The following is a 16014-nucleotide window of genomic DNA, read 5'->3' as shown; positions in this document are numbered from 1 at the left end:
TCTGTAGAAGGTACCACTGTGTAGAAATCTTTCCACCTCACCTGGAAGAGTTGCGGACACCCCTGAAAAGTGACAACAGGCTTCCGCTCCCGCGCAGGCACCTGGTGACTTAGCCGAGTGAGAGCCACGCAAAAAGTGACCCCCAGCCCAGTGAGACGCTCCCAACTTTCCGAGGTGCTGCTTTTCTGGGCATTTTTAAGTCCCTAAACACAAAAGAAGGAAAAGCGGGCTGAGGGGCAGTGGCGAGACATATCGAAATGCCCAACGGCAAACGCCCATGGGAGAAACTGATGGCTCCCATTGTGGCCAGGTGGCTCACCCAGCAGCGGGGTGGCAACGTGGATAAGTCCAGAAAATTCCCAGGGGCCATGAAGACAATTCATGACCCCCAAGATTGCGGCCTGGGCCCAGTGGAACCCTGGTCCTCCTCCCAGGCGGTGCCCTGAGCGTTCTGCAGTACAAATCCTCCCACGTGCCAGTTTTTTCAGGTCAGGGGTTAGAAATGTGATTCTAGCCTTCCAAGCCCTGAGACCTGCAGGCCCCAGTCCCTGGGCCTACTTGCGTGGGGTATGTCGTGCCACGGGGAGACTTGGTGCGCTTGACCAACCAGAGCCCCACCGGGGCAAGTTGGGGGGTGGGGGAGTTAAAGGCGGGCGAGGCTGAACAAGTGTGGTGGAGGGGCAAGGAGCTGGCCCCAAAACAGGATGCTCCAGGTAAGGACGCTGTAGTGGGGATGCGGGGACGCAGCAGGCGACCACCGCCGCCGCCGGGAGGCAGCCGAGGTTGTGTTCAAGGTGCAAATGAGGGCAGTGGGTGACAGTCCAGCCTGACCCGGTGGGGAAGGCGGAAGTATGTCCCCATTTGGCATGGCCACTGAGGAAAAAGGCTTCAGGAAAGAAGGTGTCCTTGAAGCTGCCAGTCCAAGACAGATAGCCAGGGTAGGCCAAGGTCCCAGGAACTTGGGAGCCTGAACCCAGGCCATGACCAGAGATTCTTTGTGCCCTGAGGGAGGAACTGGCCAGCTGGAGGGACAGGGCACGCTGGGTAGAACACGCGGGGAGCCTGCACCCCATTTCATGGTGCGAAGGCTTCAGGCCCAGTGAAGGGCCCTTGGGGAGCCCACTGAAGGCCCAGCAAAGGTCGTACCAAGTGCTTTTTTCCTACCTGCCTCCCCTGGACCGCTGGCCTGGACCGGCTGCCCCCTTACACACTGCTCACCCTACCGTCTGGGCTAGGCAAAGGAGGTACCCTACATGCAGAGAGGCTGACTGCCTCCACCTGCACACCTCGACCAGGAATTGGGCCCCAGGACCTCAGCCCCTCCCTCAGCGCTAGAAATCTGGACTCTGGGGCCAGGCCCTCACCAGGCGGTAAATTGTTTGCTGGAGGTGCATTTACAGAGCAGCGAAGTTTGTTTCTCTTTTTCCGGTAGCTTTATTTTACGGAACCAGATGTTTTGTCTGTAGATTCTCCCGAGAACTTTTATAGTTTTGACGTGAAATAAGCCTTTGCAGATCGGAGCGGTATATTAACACCACTTCTGTGGGGGCTTTCGGGGAGCTGCATTGGGGGGTGCCTGGATGTGAGATGGGGTGGAGTTATGGGATGGGGGTGCAGATCTCTCTTTGAAGAAAAGTAGGAGACCTCTCTCTCTCAAAGTCAAGAATTGGTGTTGGGGTATGAAGCACCTCCCCAAATACACGGGGTACCTGTATGCCCCCCACCTTTCCCCTCCCCAGGACTTTACTACTTTGTAAATTTCTCGTAGCTGAGCGCACAGAAGTCTGGCCCAATTTTGCCAACTTTTCACATGCCTGCCATTCCCGTAGGACCACTGGACTCAAAGGCAACAGGGCCTGTGGTCTTCCCAGGCCAACCTTGATACCCCTGGTCTTTTGGGGAGGGGCAGAGCAAGGGAGCCCCAGGCTGGCCCTGAGCTCCCAGCACAACTGGACACAGAAAACTTTGGATGGAAGCTGACCTGACCAAGCCCCTTAGGAAGTCAGGGCTGGCAGGTCCTCCTCCTCAATGCCTCATTTTTATCAGCTGGAAATTTCCAAGCAGTTTATAAACGTGTTAAAGCAAAACCAAACCTATACACCTAACGGAGGGAGGGAGCATGGTAATCCGAGGGAAAGCACATCTTACCAGATACCCCTCTACTGGTTGGGTGATTCCTGGAGACCACTTTCTCCAGTTTTCTAAGACAGGCTGGGACCACACCCGCCCCTCACCCCCTCCCCCCAAGCTTGCCTGTGTTCTTGGTCTTGGAGCTCCAAATTTGGAGAGTCCAGTTTGGATCTTTCTTCTGTAATTATTTTTCAAGCTCACTCATTTATGGAACTTTGAGGGGAAAAAAAAAAACTTTTTTAAGAGACCGGGGATTTAATAAAGAAAATAAGAAGTCTTTGTGTCTTGGTCTAAGGAGGTCAGGTACGCAAGTAAGTCTAGCTCAGAGGAGCAATTACTGGCGAAATGCCCTTTGGTCAAATCCCACGCGCCTACTTTGACTTTTGCGGGGAATTTCCCGAATTACTCGCTGCTGCGTGGCATGGTTTTTCCCACTCTGGATGAAATGGGTTTTTGGAAACCTTTTGGGCAGAGCTTAGAAAAAAAGAAAAAAGAAAAAAAAAAAACAGAAACAAAAAACCACCCTGGAGACAGCTGTAGCCGTGTCGGGGCTCACCCCTGGCTGGGAGAGAGCAGCCCTTTGCTAGCTGGAAAGGAGAGGTGCTCAGCCCTTCCCGCGCCGATGCAAGAGTTGCCGGCACCAGCGGTGTGTCTGAATCAGTGCGTGGGCAGCCCAGTGCGAGGCTGTGTTCGGACTCCAGTGGAGGAACACTGGAGGAGGAAGAGGAGAAGGAGGTCTCAGATATCAACCCACCCGCTCTTCGCAGACCATACAGCCCAGCTTTGCATGCCTGGTGACCTCATTAACTGGCCGGGGAATTTGCAAGATGAGGAAGAATCTCTTTTCCTTTTCTCTTCCTGTATCGCTCTTTTTTTCTGTCTTACACATTATGGTTTTGTGTTCGTCCCTGAATTTACAAACGGGAAAGACCGAGGGCAATTCTCGGTAGGACAGGTACAAGTGAGAGGGGCACTGGGCCGGGTCTTCGTTCTTTCTCATTTTTTGTTGCCTGAAGCTTGCGCGTATCACTGGTATGTCCAGAATAGGAGAGCGGGAGTTCTTTGGGACGAGGTGGTCGGAAGGGTCAGATTCTTTGTATGCAGGTAGTGCCTGACCTCAGAGGCTCTGAGCTCCCCAGATTATCCTCCTCTGCAGAGAAGCTCTGAATTCTTCCCAACGTCTTCCTCTTTCTGACACTTTTCTTTCCCATCTCTTTCCTCTTCTTTCTTCCTTCCTCCGCCTTTCTCCGGTTGCTTTTTGCGTTCTATCAGTCCCTCCCCAACCCCCACAAGGATCCGGAAAAATGATCTATTTCGGGTCTAGCAAGCGCTCACTCCAAAGAGGTCGAGTCCTCCTCTCTGTGGTGAGGCAGAGGCGGCCACTCCCCGCCCCCCCGTCGTGCGCAGCCCGCAAGGGAACAAGGTACTTTGTAGTCGCCGCAGCTTTTTAGGTGGGGGGCTGGGGGGGAGGTCAGAAAGAGGTTGACACTTGGTTTAAAATAAAAGAACATGTTAAGAAGTTTCAAAGCTGCCAATAAAACCCTTTAAGTGGCTTGTGATTCAGTGCCTGGAGTTGCGGCGATGGCATTGGTAAATGACTCCAATGCCCAAAGAAAAATATTACAAATGCCGCTGTCTCGGCCACCAATCGGGCGCCGCTCTCCAGAGCGGGCGGTGGCTCCTCTCCGGCGCGGAGGGCACCCGCATTTGCATGATAAATTGACCAGACAGGCGGCAGCCAATGAAATATTCAAATGAGGCCAGGGGTGAGGGGTGGAGTCCCGGGGGCTCCCCGTGGAGCCCGCGGCGGGAATGCGCGGTACCACCTCTCTATCAGCGCCCTCTAGAGGTGGGATATCGGGGGCGGTCGCTCCAGCCCCAGGGACAGAGAGTCGGGAGTTGGGCCAGGGAGGTGGTGGGCTCAGGGTGCTCTCAGCGCTGGCCTCCAGGACTAGGTGCGCGGCCGTCTCCTCGCGCCTCTTGCACTTGGACTGTTGGGGGATTGAAGAGGCCGGTGGTGACCTCTGAAGAAGGGGTTTAAGAGGAGATCTGGCCCCTTCACCCCATCCCCTTCCCTAGGTTGTCCTAACACAGCTAAAGTTAAAATAGTGTGCCTGCTCTATTGACATAGTTTCAAGACAAGACCTTTGCCCACTCAGGTCCATGATACCTTCCCCAACGTCCTGCAGTATTGAAATTCTGGAGCAGACAAACCCAACTTGCCCTGAACAGAGAATTGTGTGCCCATGCAGGCCCCAAAGTCCAGGGCACCCGGACCTAGGACTGGTTTGGGGCACCTCCTGGGAAAACACGTCCTGGAGCAAGTGCCCAGACCATGAGGCAGGAGCTCCTATGAGTGTGCAAAGGCAGGCAAGGAAGGAGATGTGTACAGGCTACAGATGCCCAGCCAGGAGGGGTGTGGAAATAAGTGTGCTTGCAAGTGCACACAGAAGGGACCAGCTCTGCCCTGGTGCTGACCTGCAGGAAAACAGGACTCGACAGGCACGAGGTGAGGCCAGCTTCCAGGCCCGGCTCCTTCTTAAGGCTCAAGACTTAGTGGGGGGCTTTGCACAGAATACTGGGTTGCCTTCTGCCAAGGACCAAGGGATATCTCTTGTCCCCTGAGCCTCTCTCCCCTCCCCCCAGCCCCATAGCCCCTCTTGTGCCCAGTACCCCGGGGCCTTGCCACCCCACCCCTGCAGCCTTATTTTTCAAGTACAGAGGTTTTAGAAGTTCACTTGTCTGTCCCTGGTGTGGACTGGTGAGTAGGTTTTTCCTTTTCCATCTTTCCAGGAGTTAGAGTAGGGTCCCGGCCAACAACTGCTCCAGGGAGAGCCTGATCTCCACCCCTCTTCTCAGCCAAAAGGTGGTCAGGCTGAAGGGAAGTCTGAGTTCCTGCCCAAAGAGCCTTCTAGGTGCCTCTCTAGGAGACATACTCAGCTCAGGCAATCATCCACGGTCATCCTTCCTTCCCTGCCTCATTCTTGAGGGGCAAGGGGGACGATGGGGAGGTGGGGCCAGGGGGTGTTCCCAGAGCCTGGCCTCAGGCTGGTCACCTAACTGTAAATGCACATAGAAAAAAAAAAATAGTAGCACTGAATACAAATTTGAGAGAGCCTGGATTTTGACTTTTGATCGCCTTACAGATGTTAGCAATACTTTCAAAATATATGGCCCAAAGAGGGGGATTGATTTGCATCATTTAAGGTTTTTAGGAGCGTTTCAGCTGAAGAGAAGGGGCTCTCTGGGTATATGCTGGGGGAACAGCTGGTGTTGGGGTGGGTTCAGGTATAAAAGGAGCCTCCCTGCTTCCAAGAGAACACTCGTCCCAGCCGACATGAATGTCTGGGGATAAGGTTCCCACTAGGAGAAAGCCTTTGGTCTGCGAGGCAGCAAGGGCACCTGCAGGGCACAGGCCCTCCCAGCCGGCAAACCCTCCTAACTCCTCCTCAGGCCTTACCTGTCGGCCAGGACAAATGAGACTTGAAAATGGGCCAGAGTCATTCTCCAACAGTGAAATTTGTCAAGGAGTCACTCCTGCTTCAAATGTCCAGAATTGCAAGCCGCTCCCTCTTGGGGATGGCACTATCTAGGGCATGTCATTGGGAGTCAAGAAGGGAGACAGTAAAGGGGAGAGAGTAGAGGGCTGTCTATCCAGCCCAGGACCTGGTCCTACCTGAACCAGATTAGGCACCAGGAATGAGGGAGCAAAGGCTGCAGGGAGGAGTGAAGGAGAGCAACTTTCTCTTAGGAGAGAAATACCAGCCAGCAGCGTAGAAAGGTCAAGCCCACAGTGTGTCTGTTCTGGGTGTGCACCTGTGCACTTTGTGGGTGAATGCAAGTTCTGACCGTGTGATGCAGGCCCTGGGCTCGTGACCCATAACTCACCAAGTGCCCTCCTGCAGATTGCTACCCCATCCTTGAGCCTTCTGTCCTTCATCTCTAAAAGCAGCTCCCTCCATCGTAAGCACTGAGTAGGGACTCGGGGAGAAAACATCCGATCAAAGTTGGAGATGCCCTTCCAAACCTTTGCCTCTTTGTGCTACATTCTGGGAGCTTTCAGGGCCAGACAAGGGTTTGAAAGAGAAACAGTGTTACCAGCTGCATGCCCACTGCGAGTCTCAGTAGAGCCTGCTGTCTGAGTACTTGTGAGGCTCACCTGAGCTGACGCATATGTGGCTGCTTTGGGGAAGGGCTCAGCATATGCAGTAGCTGTGCAATAAATAGCCATGGGGTCAGACCTCCCTGAAGATAGGCATATAAATGGCGTGAGGTTGGATGCACCCCAGGATGCAAGCAGGTGCTTGGAGTGGGGCAAAAAAAAAAACAAAAAAAAAAAGGAAGAGGGGAGTTTCTGGAGGCAGAGCAGTGCACAGGCCTCCTGACTTCCTGGGAAGAGTGAGCATTTGCAGGGCGAACGAGGCAGATTCCGCCAGGTTTTTCTGGGAGCTAATTAAAAAAGGGGTATGGTGAGGAGGCTCACTGATATTTCTATTTTCCCTGTTAGTAGTGACTGGAATGTGTGCCATCCAGGTCAGATGGAAAATAGAAGCCTGGAAAATCTGACACCCTCATTGATTTGCTCTCTGCCATCGCTACTCGCGAGAGGAAGAGATGTGACTTCAAAATTGCAATTAGGAACCAGTCCGCTAAGGGTTCCTTGCGTGAGCTCCCGTGCTGTGCCGATCACAGGCCTGCCTCTTCTCATTTCCTGAGGAGGTAGGTTCATTCATAGTTTTCAATGAAGCAGGCGATGCAAATGTATCATGCCCCCTCCCCACAATAGAGCTCATACCTGCCCGTCTGGCGCTTACCTTTCCTTTCGGTCAGGTCTTTGAAAACATGGCAATTTTCCCAATGTTTTAAAAGTATTAACTCCCCTTCAAACATTCTTTAACCTTTAATGTTTTGTAACTTGATGAAAAGGTCATTTTGTTCTGAAGATGCAGCTGTTCCGTAATTGTTCAGCTATCAGGGCGAATTCCATCCAAATCCGGAATTCTTTAACAGGATCCAAACCACCGTGCACACGCATGTGCACACATACACATACACTCACAGCAAAATATAAGCTAATATTTTCCAATATACATCCATGCATATGTACATATAGCTACCTATATGTGTGTGTGTGTGTGTGTGTGTGTGTGTGTATATAATTATTTATTTATTTAAATATTTGTGTTTATGTACACATGTATACTCCCAGGGACTTGGATTTGGATTACCGTAGTCCCCCCTTCTCCACGGGGGGTTACGTTCCAGGACCCTGATGGATGTCTGAAACTGGGTAGTACCAAACTGTGTATATCCTCTGATTTTTTTCCTAAACGTACACACTTACGATGAAGTTTAATTTGCAAATTAGGTATCGTAGAAGGCTAACAACAACACCTAGTAGTAAAATAGAACAGCCGTAACAATATACGGTAATAAAAGTTGTGTCCGTGTGGTCTCTCTCTTTCCCTCAAGTATCTGATTGTGCTGGGCTCACCCTTCTTATGACGAGGATGTGAGTTGATGAAATGCCCACACCATGAGATGAAGTGAGGTGGGCGATGTGGGCATCGTGACCCACCGTCAGGGACTATTGGCCTCCTGACCATACATCAGGGGGATCATCAGCTTCTGGAACATAGATGACCGCGGGTAACCGAAACCACGGAATGTAAAACCGCGGATCAGGGGGCTAATATAATATCTCTAGTATTTTCACGGCAGGACTTCTTTGCAGGAAGATATCTACACAACTGACTTTTTTTGGATGCTAAGGTGTGCCAAACATTTGACGGTCACCATCTATTATGCACCGCGCTTGTTAACTGATTTCTTAAAAAAGATTTAGTCAATTTCTAATTTAACAATTCATTGCTGTCCCTGCAATAAATGCCCCCAGAGACCTAGGAGAGTTGAGACGTTTTTCCATCTGTCTTCTTACGCAGCATCAGCTTCTTAGCGGTCATGGGCTCTAGTAACTGTTTTCTTGTCACTTCTCCCTTTCTAAGCTGATGTATTCTTGGAAACAGACTTCTAAGCATGTTAGGTTTATATTTAAAATGGAATTAATAGACTCAGATAAGACCATAAAAGTATTTTCTGCAAGGAAACTGCATGAAGCTTATGCCTGGATGCCACAATATGTATTTTACTTACTCGAGAGGTATTGGGTGTGGCCTCCTGCGTTTCTCATTGTGATGGTTGAATTTTTTTTTTTTTACTATTTTTTAAGTTTTATTTATTTATTTTGAGAGACACAGAGACAGGGCGAGCGGGGGAGGGGCAGAGAGAGAGGGAGAGAGAGAATCTCAAGTAGGCTCCGCACTGTCAGCGCAGAGCCTGACACGGGGCTTGAACCCATGAAACCACGAGATCATGACCTGAGCTGAAGCCGAGAGTCGGACGCCTAACCGACTGAGCCACCCAGGCGCCCCAATGGTGGTTGAATTTTTAAGATGAAGACCTCCAGGCAAATTAGAAGCAGTTGAATAGAATAGCTTGCCTTAAGTCTGTGTAGACTCACATGAGGAACAGATCTGATCTAAAGTGTAACAAGTGACGCTTGGGTGGCTCCGTGAATTAAGCGTCGACTCTTGATTTCTGCTCAGGTCATGATCTCAGGGTCCTGAGATGGAGCCCCACGTGGGGCTCCACCCTGGGCCTGGAGCCTGCTTGAGATGACCTCTCTTCCTCTCTGTCCCTCTCCCGCTTTCAAGCACACGCGCGCTCTCTCAAAATAAGCAAATAAACATTAAAAAAATAAAATAAAGTGTAATGAATCACTTAGAGCACTCTATAAGATTCATACTCATATTAAACTTAAGAGAAAGGATTGATCCTTTAGTACAAAGGATACAACTTTTACTTAAAAGCAAATATTTCTAAAAGGCTTTTGGTTGCGGTAAATGGTAATGAAGGACGGCAAAGGTTAAGACCGCCTAGTTGGTCTCTCTTTTGGGGTCATTCCTCCAGAACACCTCACTCGGAATCTCTCATTCCACATTATTATTGGTCCCAGATTGGCATTTCTCTGGAATCCAGTTTTTTGTTTGTTTGTTTTTACTTCTTATGTTCCTGTGTGTGAGAGATATGTTGCAAATGCAGAAGAATGGGTCAATCATGTGTATGGTTTAAATAATTTTATAAAAGCACCTAGATGGCTCAGTTAAGTGTCCAACTCTTGATTTTTGGCTCAGGTCATGATCTCATGAACCGTGAGACTGAGCCCCACATCTGGCGCTGTACTGACAGTATGGGGCCTGCTTGGGATTCTTTCTCTCTCTCTCTCTCTCTCTCTCTCTCTCTCTCTCTGCTCCTCCCCCACTCATGCTCTCTCTCAAAATAAATAAATACCTTTACCTAAATAAATACATAGTAAAAAAAATTATAAAACAAACAACTGGGTAACCACCACTCAATCACCAGAAGCCCCCCAACATCTCCCGGTCGCAACCCCCTTTCCTGGAGGCCGCCATCTTGATTTTTATAGTGATCTCTTTATTGCCTTGCTGTGTGGTTTTAGCATGTAGGTGCACCTCCCTGGGCCTGTCTTTCAGCTTTACACAAGTGAAATCATATTGGATGGATTATTTTGTATCTTCTTTCTTTCACTCAGCTTTACATCTGTGAGACTTCCATGTGGACGTGTGCAGTTGGTTATTTTCAAAGCCGTTGGCCACGAATATATTGCAATATAGTAGTTTTTTTTCCCCCCGCTGTTTAGCTATGATGAAAAATGCCACCGTGAACACACTTACTCATGTGCCGTATACACGTGTGTCAGAGCCTATCTGTTACACATATATGGAAGGTTGCTTGGTCATACAGCATGCATATCTATAAATCCCAGCCGTTTTCCAAAGAGATTATGTCAATTTTCACTCCCAGAAACTATTCTTAAGTCTTTCCATTGTTCTACATCCTTGTCAGCCTATGATATTATTAGCTTGTTTGTTTGTTTGTTTGTTTGTTTGTTTGTTTGTTTTTCATGCATCCTAATCTAGTGGTTGGGGTTGCTGTCTCACTGTGTTTGACTTGCGTTTCCATGAATGCTAAAGACAGGGAGCACCCTTTGGGATGTTTGTGGTTGCTTGGATTGCCCTTCCCGTCAAAGTCCCTTTCCCATCCTCTGTTGGGTACCTGAGTCCTCTGTTTCAGAGACGTTTCAAGTTGCTTTGGCACCGTGGATCAGAACAGAAATGGTTCGAGGAGACCCTCAAGTGTACTTCCTAGGATGCTTTAGTCGGCAAGTGAGACAGCCCCCTACTGACACTGGCTTAAGGACATTGTCTAGTGGTGAATCCCAGCTCAGTTATACAAACAGGAACCCCGTTTTCTCTGCCCTCCTCTCATCCACAAGGTGTTTTGTGTCAGGATTTCAAGAGTCCCCCAAATGGTAAGTAGAACTGGTTGCTTCTTTGTTCACACCCATCAGAAAAGAGAATCCGAAACTTTTCACTGACCCGTGTAATCTCTGTCCTTCCCTTCAGTTTCCAGGGGCCCTTTCTGTGGAGCAGTGCCTGTCACCCGGGAATGCCAGGCTTTGACTGGGTTCATGAGCGTCTCTTGTAGGATAAAATGAAAAGGATGGGGGGAGGGTCAATCTCACATGGCCATCACATTATACCACCAAGCCTGCAGCTTTCAAAAATGATTTTTTTTTTTTTAATTTTCAGAGTAAAATTCACTCTTTTGGTATACGGTTCTCTGAGTTTTGACAAACTTAGAGTCCTGAAACCACCACCGCAATTAAGATTTGGGATAGCTCCCGTCACCCCAAAACGCCGCTGTGCTGCCCTTTTGTAGCCAATAGATCGCTCTGCCCTTCCTTCCCACACCCCCCACCGCTGGAAACACTGACCTGTTCTTCATCCCTATAATTTTGCCTCTTCCAAACTGTGATCTAAATGCAATGCTATAGGATGTCCCCTTTTGAGTCTGGCTTCTTTCACTTAATATGATGTATCTGAGATTGGCCCATGGGTGGAGTGCATCAATACGTTGTATGGAGGTACCACAGGTTGTTTATCCATACACAGCTGAAGGACAACCGGCTTGTTTCTACTTTAGGGTGACAATGAACGAAGCCGCTATAAACCTAAGTTTATGAATGTTAAGTTCCCATTTCTCCTGGGTCTCAACACCCAGACGTGGATCCCTGAGTGCTGGGTCATATGTTAAGAGTATGTGTAACGTTATGAAAAGCTGCCAAACTGTTTTCCAAAGTGGCTGGATCATTCTGTATCCCCACCAGCGATGAATGAGAATTCTCTTGCCTCTAAAGAGAGCTTAGTGGGCACGGAAGTGCTTTGCAGAGAGTGAGGGCGCTACTCAGGGCCCCGACGTGGGGGAATTCAGAGGCGATGGTTCTGAACTCTCAGCTCCCGTGGGCTCCTGGCCCACCTCGCTGTGTGCAGACAGGCCATGTCTATTTCCAGGGCATTTGCTTCTCCGAAGGGAGACGGGGCAGCATCACTCTGTCCATTTCGCAAGGGAGGGCATAGCACTGCTTTTCTCGGGTGAGCCAGCGTGGCTTTCTCTAGTAACCATCGGGAGCAGGATTCCATCGGCCTCATATTTTATTCCAAAACTCACAAAGTAAAATGAAGTATGGGCATTTGGAGCATTGTTACGCTGTGTGGCAAGAACTAGGCAAAGACCACATCCAAATGCACCATCAGAATGTCAGAACTGGCAGGGACCTTAGCAACTCTCACTTTAGACCTGGTAACCTGTCACACACCCAGGTCCCCAAAAGCACAGGACTCTGCCTTCCAGATGCAGGGCAGGGGCTCACCAAAGGTGAGCTGGGACAAGCTCACCAATCAGGGTAGCTACGCACTGGGGAGCAGAGATGAGGCATCCCCCACACCTTCTCGTCTTTCATCTGAGTGCCCATTTCTGAGGCACCTTCACATTTCAAACGTCCTGAGAATATGTTTAATTAGAACTTGGCCATACAGCCTTTTGAAATAAAACAGAAGGGGCCGGCTAATTATATCTCTCAGCATTCTGTGGCAAACATATATTTTTTTAATAAAACACTTTCCTAACCAGAGTAATCCCTGGAGATGCAAATCCTCATTTATAAGAAGTTTCCCAAAGGGAGTTAAAGAGAAGATGCCTTATAAAGAAAAGAGACAAAGAGAGTGGAGAAGTGTCTTCAAAGAGCTTGTAAAAGATAACGCTCGTTCTGAGGTTGAAGGAGAGGTATCTTAGGGATGCAAATTTTTATTTTAAATGTCTTATCATTCTTTCCTGTATTTTTGATAACGTATATGCCCCCCTTTCAGTTATTACCACAAGTGCCCATATTCCTCATTCTGATATTTTTCCTAAGTGCAGTAGCTAAATAAACAAGCGATTTTCTCAAAATGCACTTTATCTCCTGATGGTGCTTCCCTGTCTCTGTCTGTCTGTCTGTCTGTCTGTCTCTCTCTTTCTCTGTGACTCACCCCCTGTCCCTTCACGCAGGTGCCTCGGTGTAGCACAGAGTGTGGGTCTGGGTGTGGCATCCTCTCTCGTAGTCTCGGCGGCCCAGGCGGGCAGGGGAGGACTGGGGCCCTCTGGAAGCAGTGGCTGATGGGACATTTGCACTCATGACAGCCCCAATGGGTAATGGCAGTAGTAGGGATAGCTAACGTCTGCTGGGAGGTCGCTCCACGCCTGGCAACGAGCTAAGAAGTATACATAACTTGTGTCGCTCAATCCACACAATACCGACTGTAGGTGTTCTTAACCCACTTTGTAGATGAGGCGAGGTAATGAATGTGTGAAGGACCTCATGGCTGTTGGAACTTGAACTCGAACCCAGGTCTGTCGGCCCCAGAACTCAGCCCTCCCCTCCCCACACGAGGCTCCTAGAACGAGCTTTGCAGCTCTGTTCTCCATATGCCGTGTGGTGCGGGCCCTGGGTTTCCAATGAAGTCCCCGTGTCAGTTGAGGGTCCCAACAGAAGAGAGGCCACACCCAAGTTAGGATCGTTCACAGGGGATGTCCCAAAGAGGCTGTCTGGGAAGGGAAGGAGCAGGTGAGCACGGCACAAGAGGAAAGTCACAGAACTGCTGTAGCCCCGAGGCCCGCGGGCCGTGGGGTAGTGATTGTAGGCTGGAAGTCAGACGGAATGTGGCAAGGGGCGTCTTCAGAGCCATGACCTTCAGAAGACCTATAGGGAGGTGACCAGGAAATGGCACTCTGGGACTGCCCTGTCTCCTCTTCCTTCGCTTCCCCCCCAGACTGCCCTTTGGACACACCTGTCAGAAGGTAGCTGGCAAAGGTCATGCACTCATCCAGGCCGGCCCCCCAAGCACAGAACCCTGTGCTCCCCCAAAACACCCACGGGCACCAGCTCGTGTTGGGAGGGAGGAGGGGGACCGCCAAGAGGGGTCTCGGGAGCAGGCCTTGACTTGCCGAGGGAATAAATATCCACAGAGGATGCACTTCCACAAAGAAGGCTGGGCGTTTGCCTTGTGACGGTGTGCATGCTGCGAAGGTGCAGACGTGAACGGACGTGCCTTTCCACCCGCAGCCTCTTACAACGTTCAGACAAACTCCTGTGACCGGCCCTCTTTCCTTGAGACACGATACGTATAGTTCTCTCTCATCAAAATCCTATGAAATAAAATATAGTTGAAAAATTAGAAAGAAGGGGCACCTGAGTGGCTCAGTCGATTAAGCGTCCGACGTGATCTCAGACTTGTGGGTTCGAGCCCCGCGTCGGGCTCTGTGCTGACAGCTCGGAGCCTGGAGCCCGCTTCGGATTCTGTGTCTCCCTCTCTCTCTCTGCCCGTTCCCCACTTGCACTCTGTCTCTTTCTCTCTCAAAAAGAAATAAACATTAAAAGAAATAATAAAAAAATTAAAATAAATAGGAAGAAGAGAGAAGTCATTTATCATCTCGTTCTCCAAAGACAACCACTGTTAGCGGTTGGATAGACCCCCTCCACTTGCTGTCCCCAATGCTCTCCCCTCTGAGTGACAGTAATACTGTTTAAGAAGTTTTGAATTATGAATTTTTGATTGAGGGCTGTCACAGCCTCTTGCCATGTTATGATCAAATTTTGGGTAAACAGAGTTTTTGATGGCTGCGTAATATTCCCTTGCGTGGATGTAAGAGCCCATATTACCATTCTTAAATTTTTTTTTTCAACGTTTATTTATTTTTGGGACAGAGAGAGACAGAGCATGAACGGGGGAGGGGCAGAGAGAGAGGGAGACACAGAATCGGAAACAGGCTCCAGGCTCTGAGCCATCAGCCCAGAGCCCGACGCGGGGCTCGAACTCCCAGACCGCGAGATCGTGACCTGGCTGAAGTCGGACGCTTAACCGACTGTGCCACCCAGGCGCCCCCCATATTACCATTCTTCCACTATTTAGGTGTTCAGGCTATTTTGTGGTTTTCATTCCTATTATACGATGCTATCACTAATAACTTTGTGTATAAAGAATTTTTTTTTTTCACATTTCAGATTATTTCTTCAGGATGACATCCCAAAAGTAAAATGATGGAATCAAAGGTTAAACCTTTACCTAACACAACGCCGGCTGCAGAACAGACAGGACTTCAGCCAGTACGGTTACAAGCGTTCATGGGGAGGCTCTTGACCAATTCCTTACTCAAGGCCCTTCCTCTGGAACAAGTAATTCTTAATTTTGTTGTAGCTGCATTAAAACAAAAAAGGCAAAAGAAACAGGTAAAATTACTTTTTTTAAATGTTTTATTTGTTTATTTTGAGAGAGAGAGAGAGTGTGTAAACAGGAAAGGGACAGAGGGAGAGAGAATCCCAAGCAGGCTCCACACTCAGTGCAGAGCCCGGCGATGTGGGGCCCTGTCTCACGATCGTGGGGCCATGACCTGAGCCAAAACCAAGAGTCAGATGCTCAAACGACTGAGCCACCCAGGCACCTGGTAAAATTATGTTTAACAATACATGTTATTTAGCCGGTTACGTATAAAAACTACTATTTCGAGATTGCAATCAACATAAAATTATCATTGTTACATTTTACATTATTTTTCGTGCAAACTTTGCGGATCTGGTGTGTAGTTTACACTTACGACACATTGCGGGCCGGCCGGGCCAGTCACATTTCAAGCACATGACAGCCACACAAGGCGGCTGAAAGCTACCTGTTGTGGACAGTGCGGGTCTAGAGCAAAGAATCTGCCAGAGATATTTGCCACTGTTGACATCTTTATCTTTGGCCCCAACCCCGCTATGTCTTAATGGCTCCCCCAACCCCCTTCCTGGACTTTGGGTTGAAAGCAGAGCAGGTGGTCAGGTTGCAACATGACTTCCACCCCTGGGTGTTTTCACCTGTTGCCCTCATTCCTGCCTTGCTGCTAACAAACTACCGTATCCCCTGCATCCCAGCTCCTGTGGACTGATTCACTCAGAAATATTCATCGAGCGCTTCCTAGATATTAACCCTGTGCCCCACCCTAGGGATACAGGTGAACCGACAGGCTTTTCTTGTGAATTCATTACAGAACTTATCAGTGTTCTTGGGGTCTCGTGCGGAGACAGACTTTAACCAAATAATTGCACAAGTATGTAATTGCACACTGTGGAAAGTGCTATGGAGGGAATATACCTTTTAAATGCTAGCCACAGGTCATGGTGTGATTGGCCTATCCCTGGAGGTGTTTTTTAATTTTTTTTATTTTTTAATGTTTATTATTTTTTGAGAGGGAGAGAAACAGAGTATAGGCGAAGGAGGGGCAGAGTGAGAGGGAGACATAGAATCTGAAGCAGGCTGTAGGTTCCGAGCTGTCAGCACAGAGCCCGACGCGGGGCTCAGACCCACAAACCGCGAGATCATGACCTGAGCTGAAGTTGGGTGCTTAACCCACTGAGCCACCCAGGCGCCCCTGCCTGGAGGTGTTGAA

Source organism: Prionailurus bengalensis, chromosome E2 (genome assembly GCF_016509475.1).
Source record: "Prionailurus bengalensis isolate Pbe53 chromosome E2, Fcat_Pben_1.1_paternal_pri, whole genome shotgun sequence".
In the NCBI taxonomy this organism is placed as follows: domain Eukaryota; kingdom Metazoa; phylum Chordata; class Mammalia; order Carnivora; family Felidae; genus Prionailurus; species Prionailurus bengalensis.
The sequence above is the reverse complement of the archived record's forward strand: the minus strand, read 5'-3'. Positions refer to the sequence as shown.